The sequence below is a fragment of the Rhyacophila brunnea genome, unplaced genomic scaffold, assembly GCF_057557595.1.
Source record: "Rhyacophila brunnea isolate RB1 unplaced genomic scaffold, BYU_Rbru_1.0 scaffold_12, whole genome shotgun sequence".
Lineage (NCBI taxonomy): Eukaryota > Metazoa > Arthropoda > Insecta > Trichoptera > Rhyacophilidae > Rhyacophila > Rhyacophila brunnea.
The window spans coordinates 11,899,352-11,908,192 of NW_028232774.1; the positions used below are offsets into that span (position 1 = coordinate 11,899,352).

An 8,841-nucleotide genomic window follows, 5' to 3' on the forward strand; every position below is an offset into this window, starting at 1 on the left:
GATCTATAAAATATTCTAAGTTATGTATGATTTAATTGCATAATTTTAGATATTTATAGATAGACGAGTATTTTTTTTACTATGAGGACCTATTATGTCATGGTTTTCATAGGTTTGATTGAATTTAAAAACTAATTAACACCATCGCTAAATTGTAGTCTTATTTCAATGAAAAAAAATACGCATGACTGACAAGGTTTAATATGTACTTTTTATGGCGGATCTCAACAACCTACCTCCACCCTTTGCCACTGACTGATACGTATATTTTTTGGTGTTGAATTAAAAAAATAAGAATTAAAATCTAGCAAATATGGCAAATAAGATAACATCCTACATCTTTACAATGATTTCTACCAAAAGTTGGTAAGTCGATGATTAAGGTATTTGAAGTTAACAACGAACTATTATATGTATTTATAAATATGTATGCTAAAATCAAAATCAAGGCGGTTATTTACAATAATTTATAACACAGTGATAAATGAATATTTAAATTAGTAAGCATGTCGTGTGAAGTGCATCTTGTTTTTTGCAGAGCTCGGCCAACTTTGGACTCGTGGGGAGCTTAGTGCATGCTATGGCGTTGAGTTGCGCTAGTGTCAGAAATTAGTATTAACTTCAAAATCGCCGCATCTCAATTCTCAATATGTAATTGTCATAGAAACTCAACCTCGTGATCCGGGGTTGAAAAAGATCATGCCCGAGCGCCCGACAGTTCATATGCTAACTATAACTAACTGTCGGAATACGACATATCATATTTATTGTTTTCAATTCATTTTGGAGTTATGTGATATGTCAGAATATCCCTGTTGGTTTATTTCGAGGCTCGTTTCTTTATTTGCTTTTTCCACTGCAGACAATTTTTCTTTTAATAAGGCAAATGAATAAAAAGTCTATGCGCAAAAATTGCTAAAATTCTTTTTGAAAAATATTCTAAATAGTATTGTGCATTTCTTGATTGTTTAATTTTTACCATTTTTTATAATCTTTATTATAATATCCTCACCTGAATACTACAACTAGATAACTTTGATTTGGTTATTGTTGGGAAAATGAAATTTAAACATTACTTGATTAACATAAATCTAGGCTATAATTATCATTTTAAATAAAAATGAAAAATTGTGCTTGTCTAATTATTGGGAACAATTGAATAATGGTTAATTGTATGAAAAAATACTGTAGATATATTATTTTATTTATTTACTGCATTTATGGTTTTAAAGTTATCGTATATTCTCATACATAAAATTAATACTTTTTTTATTAACTTCTGACTTACCTAGATTTATCATTTTGTGGAGAAGAAAATGTAGAATCATATTCAATAGCTATCTCAAAAACAGTGAAAATCAAGTTATCTAGTTGTAGTATTGCGGTGATGATATGGTTTGCATTATCTATTAATTATTATTATTGTGTTCAGAGTGTGATTATAAACATGACGTTTCGAAAATAAATACTAGCTATGTACCTACCTAAGTGTCACCTTTGTATCAATTTAATTGCAGGTGGAGTGGCAATGTCAATTGAAAATATAAACATTAATGCTATTGTTATTGTCAATGGTATACCATGAAACAATGCATGTCCCACTTTTCTTTTAAACGGATTCACTTAGGCGCGGTCTATTATAATGTGTCACCGGAGCGTCCGAGCTTTTCTTTCGCGCGTCACACACCCCAGTGTCGTTAAACTCGCCCAAGCGGTCGGAAGTTATGCGCGAATGGTCGCAGATGAGCGCGGAGGGGGGCCGCCGGAGGGGCAGGGGACCTGGCATCGTGTCAAAAATTCTATCAAGCGACAGTTATACCGAGACGGAGATTGTTTACCCCTTCAGAACTGGGAATATTATAATAATCTGTGATGTCTGAATCATTGTTATAGTCTGCTAAGTCCTTATGACTTCGTTCGTTTCTGAGAAAATAAGTTAAATGAATAGCAATATTTTTATTTACTTGAACGGATTCTCAGTGGGTCATTTTTAAAATTTTATATTAACAGATTAGAATGATGATCGATTTGATTTTAATGCTTTTCTGTTATCTGTAATCGGCTCGTTGATTTCGGGTAATTTTTCTTCGAAAATGTATTTTTGTAGGCATTACCCGTAGGTAACCAAATAAAATTAGGTAGGTATCTAACAGTGGCGAGGGGTGGAGGTAGGCTATTAAAATTCGACATAATAGTACACACCTAACTTTGACAGTCATACTTATTTGTTTTCATTGAACTAACAATACAATTTGCAGATGGTGCTGGTAAGTTTTTAAAATTTAATGAAACCCTGCCTAATCAAACCATAATCGATAGAAATATTCTTCTATCTAAAACAAATGTCTAAAATGATGTATGGTTTAATGGCATATATTCTAAATATTTTATACAACGAATATTTTTATCTACTATGGTTTAACAAATACTATCTACACAATATTGTAATCTTGGTTCAATAAAAACAATTATGTTTGACTGACAGAGTCTAGTGTGCAATATTTATGTCGGATAAGCGCATCTGTTCTATACACAAGACTGCTTTCGGCCGCCACGGCAGTGATTCAGGGTAAGTTTGTATCGAAGTGTTAGCACTTATTGTAACAACTACAATAAATTATAACAGCACCTCTCTTGGCTATACTAAATTTTAGAGTGAGATAAACAGTTTTTACTGTTTAGACGGCTAACTTATTGTAATTGTTACAATAAGTGCTAATACTTCGATGCAAACCTACTTTATATAGCTGCCGTAGCGGCTGAAAGCAGTCTTGTGTATAGAATCTGCGCTTAATAGCCTATCACCGCCCTTCGCCACTGGTATCTAGGTACTTTAATACAAATTAGGTGATTTTTTTAAAATATGATTTATATTAATCTTAAAAAACCTACCGCTAATTTTTAAAGATAAAATGGAAGCATACTAATCTTAAATCCAGTATACGCATAGCACATTCAGTAGAGAGCGTACGTATTAATATGGATAAATTTGTTTTTACTATAAGTTTAGTATACCTTTCATAAATCCATTCGAGTATTAATTAAAATATAATGTTAAATGTCTTATGATACACATGTTCAATTAATCACCCAGTATTGAATAAAAGTGGAATATTCCTTCACGTAAATAATTTTTAAATAATTTCAAGATAAAAAGAACTTTCTATATACCTACCACGTTTTTAAATTTTATGTTTAATCATAATTATTATAAACTTGACAATTCTATGTATCAATAAATACTTTTTTGTGCAATTGATAGAAATACTGAATAAATATAGAATACTGAAATGTCATTTTGACATTTCATATTGATTTCCATAGTAACGTACGTATATATTAATAATTTAGTTGCTAGAACCCCCTTATCAACCAATAATAGTGTTTCACTTTTTACAATTTTTTTTCCGAAATAACTTTCCATACAAAACAGAATTAACTTAAAATGAATTCAATTCTGCCCAAAGATGGCTAAAAGTATTAAAAGAATGCATTGTCGTCGTGTTCTGATATATTCTGAAAGTTTCAAATGTCTAGCTAGTCGGGAAGTTTGTTAAAAATCTTCAATCGTCAAAATCTTCAAAAAATTGTACTGGACACACAAGAATACGAGCTAATAAAAACGTGGTAACGTGGTAATAATAAAATAGCATTCTAAAGCATGTCTAAATATCGTAAATAAATCAAACTTCTACTTACATGCCATCGTTTTGTATAGACAGTAAAGTTGTTCTTTGTTTTCATATTTTGAATTTCGAATATATTATATTATTAAAACAAAAAAAAACATGTTTTTATAGTCATCTCCAAGAAAAAAATTGATCTGGATTTATAAAACTTTTAATATAATATAATAATGATTTAGATAGAATTTCATTTATTAGTCGATAGTAATTAATATTGAATGGCTGAAAAGACATCAAAGGGTTTAAATGTAAATGTGCCAACGCGTGATATTTTGTATCAATTTTTCGTTAAGTTAGAATCATTAACGATTAAGATCATTCCTGCTTTTATGTTGCGATTCATAAAAAGCATTACGTTCAATTGAATAAGACCACTGTTATACTTTCATTACAAGAATACACTATATTATATAGGTCACAATCATTATAGCTTAAATCTCTGATAAATACAAAATGAACATGTGGAATGTCAAATAAATCTGACTATTCGTACATTATCATCTGTCGCCTGACATATTATTTTATTACTACGTTTTTTAAACACCGGGATGCTGAGATATTTAAAAATATATAACCACCGAACCAAACAATGATACTGCTAACTGTCCCGTATTCGTTTTAGGTTTAATTGTATACCAACATGGTAATAAAGTATGTATGTAATGATGTGAATATATTGAGTGACATGACTAACTTGAGAGTTTTTTCTCGTCTTCAAATATTTTAAAAATTTAATCTAGTTGTAATATTACCGTGGCTTGAAATGAACTGGAGCGCACCGGAGCGCAGCTCCTGTTAAGGGGGGACATGCTCAGCGTAGGTCAAAATAGAGATTTTATTCTACTTTCAAAACATGATCCTGGACATTCCTTAAACGTTGTAGATAATTTATTTATATAGTTTTGAAGCCTTATTATTCTTTATATTTATTTTAAACATTTGATGACCGCATAAAGTATTTTTATTACATAAAATAGTATTCTTTTAAACCTCTCGCTCTAATATTTTAGAATATAGTCATATTTCAGTACATAAATGTGTAGTGGTGTTAAGATTTTTTACATTTATTAATTTTTAAACGGATTTATAAAACTATCAGTATAATTTATATTGATATTATTATAGTGAAATATTAACGATAAAAAATTATATTGATAATCTCTGTGATCCCAAATTTGACAAGAATTAGGCATTATATTATTCAAAAAATGGGCAAGATTAACACATTTGAAGATAATTCTAAAGATACTAATTATAAGCTATATTTTTGACCATTAAAGTGTGATAAACATCCTACGAATAATTTTGGCATTCCTCAGTGGTTAAGCTACAACATACGGTCGTAGCCATAAATTGACAAACTAAAACTGAAGTAGGGAGTAAGAACATGTTAACGCGCGTGTTTAAACATGTACCTAACCGAAAAAAAATCTTTTTTTTAAACGGTAGAGCGTCAGACTCTTTAAAGCGATAGGTAGAGGGCCCGCCAAAACTTCTGGGCTGGGGGCCCGCTTACGGATGTGGGAGCCATGGTTATGATTATGCAGTCTATTGAGTCAAAATTCTTGCAAAAGATGTATTATAATAATTAAGGGTCCACGTGCTGTATAACGGTAGAAAATTTAAGAATTCGAAAATAAGAATCTTTGTGAACTAATCGCAAACAATATATTATATTATAGGAAAAGTATAGATACTCTGTCCTTTATTATTATAGAAATGAAGATTTCATAACACTCCATTCATCAATATTTTTGTAGGTACATCAAAATAATACTCCTGATCATAGCATTAATTTCAAAATAATTATGCGAACACGTGCATTACACACGTGAAATTAATTAATTATTTAAAACTTTATTTATTTAGTAAAATTCATTCGGTAATTTTTTCATTGGAGTTTGTAATTGTCTTGTAATTTTGGAGAAATTGCAACATTATTCTTTCATACTGTATTTACTATGATATCTATTTATATTGAATGGAAAATAATCGACATTGAGACAAAAAATATATTAAACCAAAAGCCATATTAGGTATAGGATTTATTAATTATTATAAGTGTACTAATTTTGAAATGAAACAATCTCCATAACATAAAACAATAAAATGATATGTTGTTAATTAAAGTTTTGTAATCCAAGATTTTTCTATGTTTTTTTTCTGTACTAATAAATTGTTTTTCTTTTGTTTCAGATATTTTCCAAGACGAAATACGCAGTGACATCACCGTCGTGGGGTCCATTTATGAAGCTATCACACGACAATTTCCTAGAGTTACTTTGAACAAAAAAAAATACTTTATAATTAATAGTGATCTTCAATCAATTTTATTTGATTACAATAAAAAAACAATATGTAATTTTGACCGGTTTGTTGTTTATTTGCTTATTAATCACCTTTTGCACAAAATTAACTTTGATTTTCGGAAATAGGGTCAATTGGTGGCGACTGCTAATAATAATTTTGTATACACAGAATAACAATAAAAAAACGTTCATTATTTCCTTTTTATACTATTACAATAGACTACGTGGCCGAAAAAACAGCAGCATAGCAGTATCAGTAAAAAAATCACAGAAACACCCAGGTTTTATTAAAATCAAATATAATATTATGTATTGTGGACGTCAGGAATCGAAGTCGTAACCCCAGGATGAGAATCTAGTGCCTTACATATTGCTACTAATGTAACTTGACTATTCACCCTGATAAATGTTTAATATCATTAATCTCTCGCACGGGTCTAATACTGTCTATATTTATTTATTTACAAACATAAATTTTCGCCTTTTCTTCTATACGTCAGAGTTAGATTACACGTACCTTTTTCAGAAAAGAGTACAGGTTTTCTAGTTAAGGTATCACATTTTTCATCATCGATTTACGATACGACTTTGAATCTATACATAATGAAAAAAATTAAATTCCTAAAACAAAACTACATTGACATCATTGATAATAATTACAAGATAAAAAGAGCTTTATATATACCACGTTTTTAAATTTTCTGTTGAATCATATAAACTTGACAATTCTATGTATTAATAATTAAGAACAAATAAGGCAATGAAAAATAAAACAATGGTTTAATTATCCTGGTTTTCAACCTTTATTAACAGTTATAATATATACATATTAAAACAATTTAACATGTTTGTACATATAATGCTACTAAGTATAGTTATGACAATGCTTATTATTAATTTAAATCTCTATCTGTGAAAAGTTCGCGAAAAAAAAATACAATCTTGGAGGCGCCGGGTATCGATCCCGGTACCTCTCACATGCTAAGCGAGCGCTCTACCATCTGAGCTACGCCCCCAGTTGAACAGTTATAAATGAAATTGGATAATACTTAATCGAACACTCACCTTGCTCCGGTTTTTATCATGGCAACTACCTAGACTTAATTATTATGCCCTGCAGGTAACTTTAATCGATCGACCACTTTCATTTGTCCAAGTCTACGTTTTAATAGTTTTATACACAATACAAAACTTTGCTTTATGCGTATCAATCACTTGTTATGACATGTGCATACTTTTATCATTATAGATAAACAATGATAACCCACTAACCCAGACAATTATTGAGCTCGCGGATGGACACAAGATTATTAAAAAACAACTATTAGGTACAAGCTAATTATCATATTAAATAAAATTAATAATCACCATAAGATTATAAATAATGGTATGTGTTTTAATTGTTATAAGTTTTACACTAGATGACCTGAAATTTTTCTGAATTTTGCAAGAAGCAAACAAATATAGAATACTGAAATGTCATTTTGATTTCCATAGTAACGTACGTATATATATTATTAATAATTAAGTTGCTAGGACCATCCCCTTAGCAACCGATAATAGTGGATTGGATTACGGATTTCTTCCGAAATAACTTTTCATACAGAACAGAATTAACTGAAAATGAATTCAATTCTACTTAAAAATGGCTAAAAGTATTAAAAGAATGCATTGGTATCGTGTTCTGATAATATATTCTAAAAGATTGAAATGTCTAGCTAGTCGGGAAGTTAGTAAAACATCGATTGAAAGATTTGTACTGGATAAACAACCACCGGACAAACAAGAATACGAGCTAAGAGAAACGTGATAATAAATTAACCCGACAATTTATAATCATGCGGCTGAAAAATCTTAAATATAAAAAAAACATAACTTTAAAACACGTCTGAAAAGTATATAACCACTAGGCAAACTAAAATGTTGATTGTATTACCTTTAAAGGTTATAATATTTTATATTAAGCCCTATTTTAACATATACTGCCCTTCCAAGGAAGAAGGCAGTAACTTGCAAAATTTGTGAAATTCAGTTGAGATTATGAATGCCATCCGTTAGGTAATTTTGCAAGCTGTATATTCTGTTCACTTTAAAATCAGTATTATCACTAAAATACCGTTAAAATCCTGAGTGAAAAATTGGACATCTGCTAAAATAATACAAATATCTTAGCAAAAAGCCAGTAATTGCACCTATTTATTGCAGTTACTGCTTGTTTATTATTACATCCTACTAATAAAAATTATCACCGTTTTATATTAATTCACAGTAATAAAGTTGGAAAAAACTACATTATGTCATTTATCTCGAAAGTGTGTGAGAGTCAGTTACTGCCTTCTTCTTTATAAGGGCAGTATAGTAAAGTATCTTTATGAAATTACTATTTGTCGACCTTATATATAATATATGGTAACAAAATTAATCACTTAACAATTTTGCTGTTGTAATGTTTGGTGTCGAGATTACTAAATTTAATTAAACCACAAAAAATATCGACTTCTCGACGTGACAAAATAGAGCTACAGAGGACAAAATAGGCGACAAACATTGTTGTATGAAAAAATTCAATTAAAAATAAACCCATTACGCAAAAAACATAAAATCCGCCAATTACAGAGATTCGAAAACTTTTTCGATGGTAATGAAGGACTTTAAAAAAAGGCGTATTGTAAAAGAGGATATACCCAAACAAAATTGACATATCTCGAAAAGTTTTGTGGGTAGATAAATGAATCAACGATTCAATTACCAGTGAACCCTGATTCGAGTGTCTTCCTGACTCTTGGCGGTTTTCTCTTCAAATGGTCTGAACAAAGCAATAATGCCACGGGGGTTTTTTTAGATTA

General features: G+C 30.0%; 1 non-coding gene across 1 annotated transcript; it reads right to left on the reverse strand.

Moving 5' to 3' along the window:
- Positions 1–6,938: 6,938 nt before the first annotated feature.
- Positions 6,939–7,011, reverse strand: TRNAA-AGC (transfer RNA alanine (anticodon AGC)). Its single transcript has one exon. It is a non-coding gene; the product is annotated as a tRNA-Ala (tRNA).
- Positions 7,012–8,841: the final 1,830 nt, after the last annotated feature.